The 13,488-nt window shown below is 38.0% G+C and overlaps 1 protein-coding gene and 1 long non-coding RNA gene across 20 annotated transcripts in view; one reads left to right on the top strand and one right to left on the bottom strand.

Moving 5' to 3' along the window:
• Positions 1-13,488, bottom strand: part of LOC113683640 (uncharacterized) — a 60,924-nt gene that overhangs the window by 36,904 nt on the left and 10,532 nt on the right. For 14 of the 19 annotated variants that reach the window (XR_016180148.1, XR_016180150.1, XR_016180146.1 and 11 more), the window contains exons 3-4: positions 11,363-11,462; positions 9,655-9,754 (exon numbers count right to left, since the gene is read on the bottom strand). The gene's annotated coding sequence lies outside the window, so the exon portion shown is untranslated. Of the gene's footprint in view, positions 1-3,255; positions 4,921-8,649; positions 8,742-9,654; positions 9,755-11,362; positions 11,463-13,134; positions 13,238-13,488 lie in introns of those variants that run through there. The other 5 variants (XR_016180147.1, XR_016180158.1, XR_016180166.1 and 2 more) reach the window with 4 other exon arrangements.
• On the top strand, positions 1,587-5,515 carry LOC149038459 (uncharacterized). The gene is made up of 2 exons (XR_016180171.1): positions 1,587-1,716; positions 3,705-5,515. It is a non-coding gene; the product is annotated as an uncharacterized LOC149038459 (long non-coding RNA).

Here is a 13,488-nt window from a genome sequence, read left to right as displayed (position 1 = left end):
AAACACAATCATAAAATAACCTAGAAAATCCGCGTGCTCTCATAAGTCAATATGAGTGTTTTAACAATAACAACAATCATCCTTTAAGTCTAGACCCTCTTCTCTGAACCACAGCCATAAAACTTACATCCGAGTAAAAATGAAACAATGATTCATTTCAACAAAGGGAAGGTTTGAATCTGCGTAACAGCAGTGTTACTCGGTCTTAATGGCTTCGCACAAAACTTTCGATTGCTTATATTTTTTGTCGTCATTTTCCCTTTGGTATTAAAATTACTTTCCTCGGAAAGAGTAGAGCAGTTAACCTAGCCCAAATTCGTTTGTAAAAGTTGAACTCCACTGCTGAAGCGGATACCTCTTTCCTCTAACATTACTTTTCCATCTACTACGCGTGAGCAAAGCAATTCACTAAACTCTGCAATCTGATTGGCTCGGGGAACTGGCGGAATTTTCCCGTCAGGCCCGGCCCGTTTGAAATCATTGAATCAGCAGGTCAAATGCCCACGATACATCATGCGATATGTACAATTCAACAGAAACTCACCGGCACTGTTGGAAGGAGTGCCAAGGAGCTAGTTTCCATGACAAGATTAAATTGACTTGCTGAAAGCTAACCAAGGTATGATTCCGAAAAGGCTCAAAATTCAGCGGATATTTGTACGGTGGGGGGAAACTTTGTGTCCACCTCCCACTATGCAAACGCTTGCAACAAGTTGCGACTTCAAAGGGTCGTACTTTTGTTGGTCACATCTTCAACACATGTCTAACAAACTTTACAATGTATGGATTATAAAAATCGTTCACAAAATTGTAAAAAATTATTCTATACCCTGTGCAGAAACGCAGCGCGTTTTCTCAACAGTACTAACCGAACTTAATAATTTTTAGGGTTAATTGAGGGGGGAAAGGGTTTTGTTTTGGTGAGATTAAGTGTTTTTCATTTTCGTGTCCTGTGAAAATATGACCTTAAGACCCCGTGAAATGAGAATGTTTTGCTTTTCGCGATATGAGAATTATCCTATTTTTCGTGATGCGTTATTTCTACTTTCTGATGTGCGTGAAACGTGCACAGGACCCTTCACCCCCTTCTTGATTGATTTATTACAATTGGATTTTCCATAAGAGATCGAGACAACAGGAAATTGCGGATATATCGCGCGCAACTCTCTGAGGAAGGCGAAGCGAGTAAAAAAAATTCAAATCGGACAGTTCTTATGGCTTATGTAAACTATGCAGAAAAACTCGTTTGCCAATGAGACATTTGTTTGCTCACAATTTCCTAATTAATCAGTCAGAACTTAGGTAAAATCTTTGGTGAGGAAGTTGCTCGGCTTACACTTTCAAATGGAAAAAACTGCTGCAAAGTAATGAGACATAACAAGTTAACATGTACGTATGAGCCCGCGGATCAGTGTGCGGCTTTCTTTAACAACTTTAAAATCAACATAGCGGGAAACTAACCTTTCTATCGGGCATTTATATTAGACTACTTTGATTTTAACGGCACATCAAAACGTGGCTTTGAAGCCAAACTGGTTTCCGGCTTTTCAAATTTGTCACATATAAGGTGTTATGTGAACTAAGCATCGGAAATGAACATCTATGAAGTGTAGGATCAGTACGGTACGGTTTTTATGTCAAATGCTTGACTGATTTAAAAAGTAGAAGAAACCTTTAAAGGGATTCAATCATATTGCAGTGCTTGTTCCAGGTGAGGTGAGCCTAAGTTTATTTTTCCATTTTGTTCCATTTCTGCTTTACCAAGCTTAAGTTTACGCTTTCGGTATCCATCCGTCTGTAATTCGCTTGTGCACCGTTGCATGTCCACAATTTCTGCCCAAAACAATACAACGGTGAAAATTTACATTAAAATAAATTGATTCACAAACCTATGTTTTGGTTTAAAAATTTTGCACCACCATAAATTATTCATCAAATAAGTTTTCTTGCAGTCTGTTTTTTATACAATTATTTGGTGATAGGACTTTGTCTCCTACAATCCAACACTGTGCTTAGTAATCTCTTCATGTTGTGAAAGAACATCTCAATAATGAAAACTCGTCCATGAAAAAACATATCTATTCCTGCTAGAACAAAGAATATAGAAGCATTGACGTCAAGATAATTAAGAGCGAAAACGACCCCGCTAATCTACGCCTTTATGAAGCATTTTACATTAGAAAGTGTAAGCTTACACTCAATTCCCGGGAAGAATGTAGTGAATTCGCATACCTTCTATTTTAGTATTTTATTTTATAGACCATTCTTTAGCGCTTTTAGAGGTCCTTTGTCTGGAGACAGTCCATCATTAGAGCCTTGTTTTCCATTCACAGTTTATTTCTATAGCTTTCATACGTAAGTCACATCTTTTAGACATTTCAACCTTCACTTTCTTTGTATATATATAGCGCACACGAATATTTTCTCATCCCTGATGATGCCGTTGATCGGCGAAAGCTTGGATTTTTTATTTTACTTTTTAAACAACAATTTAAGGCCTCATGAGAACAGTTTTATATTACAAACTGTGCTTGTTGAAACCGCCTCACTCTCATGCCTAACACGAGTTGGATTACATGTAACACAAGTTTTCGAGTAGAGTTAATATGATTTGAGTTTCACCGATTTAAGTTGATTTTCTAACACGCAAAGCTCGAGTGATCATTAAATTGCTCATAACTTCAAATTAGACTCATGCTAAGTGTTCAGTTAATATAAATCACAAATCCAATTATTCCTGTAATAGTATTGTGGCTGATACCATAATGCAAGAAACTTACTGATGGATTTTTCATGTTGCAAGTAAAAAAACAGTATCACACAGTATCTGGCCTATAGCCAAACTTGTTATACTGTAACTTAAGCAACAACTTAGTGTACTTTTCACAAAGTCCTTGAACAGACCAATATGTTCAATTTATTTTCATTTGTAAGCTACTGCTTGGCAACCTGTTCACACCAATATTTTTCCTTGAATTTGATTGGTTTGCATGTTGTCAGTTGTTAAATCTTATTGGCTAGTTGGTAGTAACATTTTGGCACAACAACTATTGACTGATTTACTGTAAGATCAGTGAAAAACAGAGTTCTGGTGAAGTATAGCCTAAAAAGGCATTGGCTAAGGACATTATTGACCTTAATTTTCTGTCGATCTTGAACATTCTGTTCTCCGTGTTGACTTTTGTTGGCTTAACTTTGCAGTAGGTATCAAAGTAGTGATCAACATGTCTGATCTGTTCTGTAGTTTCTTAAATTGTTTCTCACCCTTGAGGGTAATGTTTCCCTATATCTCATTGGTGGGTCAAAATATCATTTATTTCTTTTAATTACAATCCGACTCCTTTACCAGAAAGAAGAACCATCTAAAATTTGGCTTTATCCTAACACATGGCTTTGTAGCACAACTGGCAATATCCTGTGCCAGTATCTGGGAGATACAGTCCAATTTCGTTGAAGCCTTTTTTTTTTTTTTTTTTTTTTCATCTTTCCTACAATGTCTTTAATTGCAGCTCTTCTTAGAGAATCCTTCTTTGACTTTATGTGGGTAGCTTCCTTGACTCTTCGGGTGTACCAGTGTGAGTCTCGATCACTAAACTGTACATCGTTCCAAAGCGAGCGGTGGCCAGTCTTGTAGGCGTGCTCAGAAACGGCTGAGGTCTGGATACGGGCTTAACGTATATTCCTCTCGTGTTCTCTTTTTTTAGAGGGAAGCCCGAGTCCACCGCTCAGGACATAACAGGCGCTCTCTCAGCTGACGATGCCCGGGGGTGCTGAGTAAAATCAGATCCAACGCTCAGAGAGTCTTAAACAACATAAAAGACCGTCAACAACGCAAGTTGGAAATACTTGTGTGCGAGAAACTGGTCTCTGTTTCACAAACAAGAACAACCTATAGAGAAAGGTTTTTCGTCCTGTCACGAGCGTGGGACGAAGAAAAAATTTTGAGTCCCCATGAGGAATCGAACCTCAGACCTTTCCACGCTCCGATGCTCTACCACTGAACCACAGAGACTCAACGGTGAGCGAGGTCTATTACGAAGTTGATATGACACGCGTCCCGCATACGCGTCTTAGTGACGCATCAATGCTGAGGTGTCCCTGTTAAAGAAAGGATTGCATTTTGCCGTGACTCCTGCGAACATCCTAGCTACCGAGATCATCGCTAATGTTGAATCAGCATTAAGACCACACAATGCGGAACAAGCAGACAACGTCAGAAAAGTCGTCAACGATATCCTTACAGCCTTCAAGAGGACAACTCGATCATGATCCTTGGATGAGGGTCGTGCTAGCGTAGGCACATACCATGTTAAGATGTCAGCGCTGATCGGGACTGGACCATAAACGCTCATTAAGAAAGATCCGACCGACCGTCTGACCCGCAAACTGTCTGAGCAGCTGCTCTCCTTAAAGAGGAACGGGCACATATCAGAGGCTGTTTACGACAAGATCAGACCGCGACGTAAGTAACCACCCAGGATCTGTGGTTTACCTAAGATTCACGGGGCTAACGAACCGTTGAGGCCTATTGCGTCCTGCGTAAACACCTTTGCGTATAACTGGTCTGCTTTCTAAGCTTACATTCTATTTCCCCTAAAAGGAAATTCAGATTTCACGCTGACCAACTGAGCTCACTTCTCTTCCACCGTCAGCAAGGAGGAGATTCAGAACCACAAGACTAATCATGTTGTCCTTCGACGTGTAGTCACTGTTCAGCAAAGTCTCCATCGAGGACGCCGTTGAAGCCGCACGACGAAAGTTCGAGTGTGACCCGTATTCAGACCACCCTCAATCAGTAAAGCGCGGTATTGCTAGGTGTTTGTATGACCGGGCGAAGCGTCTCGTGACAAAATCATCAGTCATCTCCGAGGAGAAGAAACATTTGTCATCAGCTCTTGTTTCCAACGGTTATCCCTCCTCCTTTGAACAGAAGGTTACAAAAATAAGAAACTGCTCCATAAGCAGAGAGCATGTGACGCAGTTCAAGTCCACAGCGATTTTGTCCTATGTAAAAGGTGTATCAGAGCCTCTTCGCCGTTGTCTTACACAACAAGGCGTCAGCGCAGACTTCAGGTCCGACACGACAATCAGATCACATTTAATATGACTAAAGGACACTGTCAATACGGGTTGACGAGACAGCGTGCTTTACAGGATTCCCTGTAAATGCAGCAAAATCTACATCGGTGAAACGGGAAGACCTATGCAAAAGAGGATGAAAGAAGACGAGGGAGATGAAGGTTGGGGTAAAGAAACCTTCCAGCAGGCAATAAAAGGGTCACACAGCTGATCTATTGATTTTCTATGATAAACAATACTCCAGAGAAAATTTGGTCAAAATTGGTGTGTTCACAATTATTCCATAAGCTCGCGTGGGATATGAAATTATGAAAATAAACAGTTATCAGGGGTTGTAATTATCCCATAGCCATCAAGCACACGAGGAAATTTTATTTCTTATATTAAGACTTGGAAATATTTCTTAACCAGTCACAAATATTGGGTGAAAAATGTTCCATTTACGGTAAACGCATGTAACATGTCGTGTGTGGTCCATGGTAAATGAAGTAAAGACTATGAAATTGCAATAATCGGGGCAGCGTTATTAATGATGGTGACTGGGGTGATACGAGTCCTGTTTTGGATTAATTATATGAGCAACTCAAAAGAATGGAATGACCGTGACGTGCTTTGCTAATAAGGAGTACGATTACAGAGCAAATTGGATCATCTCAAATTTTGACAAAAACAGATTTATCCATGTGGGAATGGGCTTATAATTCTTATTTTCAAACTCAAGAAATCGTAGATATAAGTCAACACTTGGAAGCGCTCAGGAAAGTCGACCAGAGACAACTTCGCTCCAACGTCAAGTCAAGAATATAGACATTGTTCCTTTTCACTCCCATAGGTGAAAATTTCAAAGGACATCAATCGTTCTCACTTGGAAGCCAAGTTGAGTTTCCAGGGAAAACAGTTAAGCTTTGATCCAATACATAAAGAGTTACGCAAAAAGAGTTAATATATGCTAAAATAAACTTTCTGTCCGTAAAGACTACTCTAATTGCTCACCCACGTGAGTGATCAACCACAAAGCAAACATTTTGACCTGAGACTTCATGGAGTCATAAAGGCCGAATCTATAAAAGATAGTAATCAAGCATGCCTTTCTGGAAGGTGAAGGGAAAGCGTTGTTTTTGATTGGTATTGTTGTAATCTAGATCTCTACCGTTAGTTTTCTATTATTTAATGAGTTATTGGTTCTAGCACTAATCTTTAATCGTAGGCTAAAAGGAATCTTAATCAAGGAATCTAATTTTAAACGTCATATGATCAACGATTTCCGAAGCAAACATAACGGTCAGCCTTCAGGTGTTATGCTAAAGGCAAAATCGAAGAGGAAAAAGTAACCGCCCTCCAACAACCTTAATTCTGCTTTCCTCAAAGCTGGCCTCTGGAAAGACAGAAATCGTCTGCGCAAGTAGATTACAAAGAATTGGTCCATCATCACCACGGCGGGGAAATGGAGTACAGTACCGTCACAGAGCAAACGTCGCCAATGAATACTTAAGATTGCAATTTGAAAATTGATGAAACTACTTTTTGCGTACTGTTACCTTAAATGATCGGTGTGTGACCGAATTTTAGATATCAGTGTAGGGTACGATCAATGAATATGCGAGTCTATTGCAGATTCAAGTAGACTTATGATTGCTGATATAAGCTAACTGAGCAGTATGCTAAATTGCATTGATTTCTATCGTCCAGGTACTCTAACCAGCCTCTGGAACCCGGTTAGGATGGCTGTGATCGATTCAATCACAGATTCCTGTAACCCACCAGGCCGACCAAAGACTTTGTAAGAAAACGGCTAGCAAAAAGTCAAAGAACACGGTTTAGGTTGCTAAGACCGACGCTCCAACGGCACATCGCTTAGCTTCATTTCAAACATAGCGTGACTTCAAACATAGCGTGACTTCAAACATGGCGAGTCGTGCAATGGAATCCTGGGAGTTCATAGCTTGGGGCTAATAGACAAAGAGGGTAAGTTTCTAAAGAAACTGTGGTGCTGCGTCGGCGGGAGAGTATAGCAGGTAATTTAGTATTAACAACTGAGTTGAAAACGTAAATTAGCCACCGTAAAGAGTAAAAAAGCTAACGTTTCGAGCGTTAGCCCTTCGTCAGAGCGATAGAGGTGCATACGCTAGGCATAGAGGTGGATACTGGCTAAAAGGCTCATTCATCCGATTGCTTTCAACGTTTACTTGATTGAGGAAGACTTCAGTCATACTTCAAGCGAATAGGTGAGTTCCCCGCGAGGAATTAGCACTTTGCCGCTCGTTATCCTCTGAGGTGCGTTCGGTTCTATCATCGGACACAGTTTTCAACAGAAATTGATCGGCAAACAATTACACAATGCACACATAAAGTACAGTTTTAAAGTCGTAGGTGTAGTCACACCTTAATGACACTAGAACACCTTCATTATTAAGAAAACTCAATTAAAGTTAACAGAGTAATTCAGTATTATCAACTGAGTTGATAACGTAAATTGGTCACCGTTAAGAGTTTAAAAGCTGACGTTTCGAGCGTTAGCCCTGTGTCAGCGTCTTAGAAGATGACGACGTCTTTCTAACCAATTGCCTTTACAAAACAGACTAGACCCTCACAAACTCATCTTATTCAAAGAATGGATCATCAGAGGCAAGCGGTGAGAAGTTAGTACACACAATTAAAATTAATTATATACTCGTCAGTTTGCCACACGATATCAAAATACCTGACTCTAAGATTTTAAACACTGTCACATGCGCAAATAAATCGATTCTGGAGTGCACTTAGACACCTGAGGAAATGAAATATTTGATTTACAATGTATAAAGAGCAATTGTAATAACAATTCTTCGCAAACTGAACCTATTTTGTCTTTAATTAGTTTCAGCGAACTCAAAGGCGATCGCCAAATCCGTAAGTAAATCGTTTATTTGATTTCCTATTTACACGTACAGAAGTGTTACATCGCAATCCACTTGCTTCCTCGAATATAATTATGCGCAAAGAAGCAGAGATTGAGCTTTACGTTCACGAATACGTTAGTCACTGCACCACCTAACGTAGAAATGATCGTCTTTAGTGCAGTTAATCCTCTTGCTTTAAATAATTCAAATTGCAGATAATTTGACAAAGCACGAAAAAGTTATTCTAGGCAACAAATGCCAAGTAATTCTGTCCCAATGTCAATACTGGGCAAGTCACATCAACAACAACTCAGGATGTTTAAAACGGCATAACAGTGCTATCACTAACTCACCGATATTTACGTGTATTCATTACTCTTGAAAGCACTAAATTCCTCAAAGCATTAAAAATGATTTGGTTGTGTCTTGTGATTGTCTATGCATTTTAATTTCTCACCCATTTCTTGTAAAATATTAAATAACTGAAAATGTGTTTTGTTTTCAAACATCAACTCCCAGTTAATATTCATTTGTGTTCCCATCACTCGTCGGTTTGTCATACAGTCAAACCTGTATTAAGCAGTCACCCTGTATAAAGTTGTGGGTTGTTAGAGTACCCAGTTTGTTTCCCATCAGTCATGGTATTTTCACCTCTAATGAGTGATCAAATCTATGAAGTGGTCATGGTCACCTTTGAGTGAGTCCCAACAGCCTGTTTGTTTTGTCTTTCACTTTTAACCTCTAGGAGTGACTAGCATCTAATTTCTCCTTACAATATCACCCCTAAACCAAACATTAAGGTAATGAGAATAAAGGAAATGATCATCAACTAAGGTGAATGGTCACTTAAAGCAGAACCATTTAAAGAACGCTAAGAAAAATCTTTGAGTAAAATTCAATCCATGTTTTTCTCTCAAAATCATTGTTTGTAGTATTTTTGAGCAAGTGTTTGTATAGGTAATCACATGATTTTTCTTGTGCAATTTGGAATAAATAAGCACTTGAAAATGTTTTCAAAGACCACAAATTGCAATTGCCTGTAAAAAGTTAAAAAACAGTTCAAGGAATCAGAATGTCTGGTTTGTTACTTCTTTGCATTGGATTAACCCTATTCTGTGTTGAATTACCTGAAAACTGCATTTATCTTCACCAATCAGAACTGAGTAATTTTTCATGCATATTATTTGTACATGAAGTGGTCAACTTTGGCAATTTTTATCATTTCTTATATCACTCCTCTTCTGTGGAACCTGTATTTAGCGGTAAACCTGTATTAATCAGTCACCCTGACCCATTCCCCAAGGGTGACTGCTTAACACAGATTTGACAGCAATACATCATTTTAAAATCAAGTAAAGGGCAGGGAGGGAGGTCTACAGTTGAATTTTTTCCTAGTATGCAGATTTCTCATTCATGGAGCAGCCTATTTGAGAATTCACATCAATCATTCCATGCTATTTCAAAAGTTGTTTCATTCAACACAGATTATTACCAATTATATTATTGTAGAATTCCAATTTGAACAAATTTCAGATATCCCACAATTTTAGTTAACCCTTGCATTTGTATGCCTAATATGTCCTGGCTTAGTATGACTTAACTGTTACTACAAGTATAAGGAAGCTTATGGTGTAAAATTATTAATCTGATAGTTTTAATTTCTAAAAATTATAATTTACATGGCAATTGTACTTACTGTGTTCTTCATGATCTACATTCTTCAAGGCCTATGGGGGATGAGTTGGTGGATGGGATCACATCTCATGATCCAATTTCCAGTCTTGAAGAGGTAAACACTGAAAAACAAAGATAAACTGTCTTAAAATATGTCATACCCCTTCACTCCAAAGATCTCATTAGAAGTTCTCCTTACTGTTTGCTCTACAATTCTTATGATGTTGGTTCAGAGAATTTGGTTTTGAATCAGCTAAGCCACTACTAGGAAGGGATAATTACACATACTTGTTACAGAGGCTGTTACTATGTAACTGGGTAAATCAAGCAACATCCTTAGCCTTTGCATCTTAACTTGGCAGGGGAATTACACCATTATTTTGACATCATACAGAACATTACTTCTGCCTATGAGTGTGTTTTAAGTGATAGACAGCACCATAAAAAATTAAAGACAAAAGTAAACAAGTACATGTAAGTAAAGGAATACATTGACCATATTGAACAAAGGAAAAAGATTAGTAATTTCCCAAGACCATACACACTTGGATGATGATAACTTGGATGTTTATCAAGTACATAGATTTCAATTCATGTTTCATTCTTTGTTTACAGACAGCGAGTGACAGTCAAGAAACATTGAGGTAAGAAGAAAGTATGGAAGCAAAGAAAATTTAACTACATTTCCTAATGTATGCTGGATGTACATCCCAGCTGAACTGTGTGGCAACTAATTTGTGATTCTTCAGTGAAAAACAATTGACTTTCCGACTGCCTTGCATAGACTCAAATTGTATTGGGAGGTAACAGATGTGTGTTGAATTAATTTTGACTTCAAAAAAATTTTAAGTATTTGCATTCATTCATAAGCCATGATCTCTTCACAAGGATATCTATAACAGTGGTGGTTGAAATCCATGAAGCAGAGTGTTTTTCCTCACCAAACACTTTGGAAATCATTTATGGTGACAAGTTATAATAGGTTATTCACTCTTTGGCAGGCTATAGAATTCAGTTTCAAATATGTTTTTATAAATGACTTGCATGCCTTTTGATATTTCACATAACTCTTTCCCAGAAACTGGAGCTAACATAGAAATGTTTGGCTTCACATAAAAAAAAGTTGGTCCTTGAGGGTCTACCATATCCTTCACCCTTTAACCCCTGAGAGTGACTAACATCTAATTTCTCCTTACAATATCACCAATGAATCAAACATTAATGTCATGAGAATAAAGAAAATGATCACCAACTAAAGAAACTCTTAATTGTTAGACAAATTCTCCTTGTCAGCACCACAGGAAATGTACAGAGAACAGTATGGAGAGTATGAAAACTGATGTTAGGGTGTAAAGGGTTAAGGGATCTAGATTTGTACAATCTACATGATGCAAGAAGGGATGGTATAAACTTGTCAGGGTCCATGAGTCACATCAACTGTCTACTGGTCTCTCCATTTTTTTCATACAAAGTTGTTGGTTTACCCTGAGAAATGCTCCACAACTCTTTTATCTACATCAGCCACATGTAGTTGGGAATGAACCCACAAATCTTAATTTTTTAATCTTATTTCCATCATTTTTAGTAAACACTTGCATTTCTATGGTAAATATGTCCTGGCTTATTATAACTTAACTGTTGCTAAATGTACAAGGAAGCTAATGGTGTAAAATTATTAATCTAATAGTTTTAATTTCTAAAATTATAACTTACATAGCATTTGTACTTACTGTGTCCTCCATGACCTACATTCTTCTAGGCCTGTAGGGGATGAGTTGGTGTGTGGGAACCCATCTCATGATCAACTTTTGCATCTTGAAGAGGTAAACACTGAAAAACAAAGATAAACTGTCTCAAAATATATCATACCCCTTCACTCCAAAGATCTCATTAGAAGTTCTCTGTTTGCTTTACAATTTATATGACATTGGTTCAGAGAATTCTGTTCAACTGATACCTGAAAACAAATGTACAGTGTCAGGAAACTATTGCATGACTAGCTATCAACATAAACCATGGTAAGATACGGTTATGATACAATTGTGGTTCATGGACATGCAATGTCCAAATAAATATTGCACTTCTTAGGCTCACATGGTTAATTTATTCAACTTTCAATCAAAGTCAAATCTAGATATTCTTCCCTCACAACAGTGTAACCCTGTTTCTGTTCCTACAGAACTAACACAGCACACTCTTGCCCCCTTATCATTTCCCATTATACTGACCACTCATCCCTTGAGTAGACCTACTTAGCCTATAACTCCCGATAGTGATTAACATGTAACCTCTCCCTATAATGTCTGTATACTATACTATCAAGCACACAGGTAATGAGAATACTCAAACTTATCAGTTAGAAGTTTATATCTTGATCTAACACCCAATTCCTCCACCTGATTTACAAGGAAATGTGTAGCAGCTAGAGGGGAGAAATCTACAATCAAATCTTGGGAAATAAAGGATTGACAAGCATGATGCATGTATTTACATATGTGCTGCAAAACAATAAATTCTTTGATTCTTTCACCAAAATAGGTGATCCCACCTGAGCTGTGAAAGCAGAGAAGAATGATGTGAAGATTCCATTCCATAGCTTTAGAGAAAGACAGTTTTTTTGCCATTTCATCATCAATATTGTTTTAAATTTGCAGTGAGCTAACGAGTTGCAGTCTGATGCAGCATGGATATGTATTTTCTTTCTTTGTAAAGGAATTGTATTTTTTTAAAATGCAACAAATATTTCTTAAACTCATTTTATACCTTTTATACCCTATTTTTATCAATAATATTGCTGTAAGCTAGTTTAACATTAATTAAAAAATTAGCAAGCCTACTCAGTTGCAGTCTGATGCAGTGTGAATATGTATTTGCTTACTTTGCAGAAGTAATCTATCATCACAACATATTTCCAAAGCTTTTAGGTGGAAAAACATTCGGAAACATAAATGTTTGCAAAGATGACAAAATATCATCACCAGTTCACACACAAATCAAGGTTTTAATAACCAGAGAAAAGAGGAACATTAAAAAATAAATTATCAATAACACTCTTAGAAAAAAAAGGACAAGAAAGAAACCCAGGATGCAAAAAATTATTTCAAAACTACAATAAGTGCGTGTATATCAACACAGTCAGGGCTAAATCTCCACAACTGAATTCAGTAGAAACACAATCATAAAATAACCTCGAAAATTCGCGTGCTCGAGTCAATACGAGTGTTAAATTGAGTGTATGAAAACTCTTTCTGTTGAGACATTTTACAGTTGGTTTTGACCTTCAGCAACAACAATAACAACAACAATCACCCTTTACGTTTAGACTCTCTTATCTCACCTACAATCATAAAACTTACTGGGTAAGAATGAACAATGATTCAAAACATCAAACACAATGTTTGAATCAGTGCAACAACAGTGGTACTCGGTCTCTATGGCGTCGCACAAAAATTTCGAATGTTTATGTTTTATGTCGCCATTTTTCCTTTGGCATTAAAATTACCTTCCTGGAAAAGAGTGGATCAGCAGTTAACCGCATCCAAATTCGTTTGCAAAGGTTGAACTCCATTGCTTAGACGAATACCTCTTTGCTCTTACATTACTCTTCTATCTGCTGCGCGTGACTAAAGTAATTCACTAAACTCTGCAATCTGATTGGCTCGGGGAACTGGCGGAATTTTCCCGTCAGGCCCGGCCCGCTTTGGATCAATTGGATCAGCAGGTCAGATTGCCACGATACTCTCTATCGACCTCTCCATGCATCAAGCGACATTTACAACTCACTGGCACTGTTGGAAGGAGTGCCATGGAACTAGTTTCTATGACAAGATTACACTGACTTACTGAAAGCTCACCA

The sequence above is a fragment of the Pocillopora damicornis genome, chromosome 10 (genome assembly GCF_964200805.1).
Source record: "Pocillopora damicornis chromosome 10, jaPocDami1.2, whole genome shotgun sequence".
NCBI classification, from domain to species: Eukaryota; Metazoa; Cnidaria; class Anthozoa; order Scleractinia; family Pocilloporidae; genus Pocillopora; species Pocillopora damicornis.
This window is presented reverse-complemented; position numbering and strand designations above follow the sequence as displayed.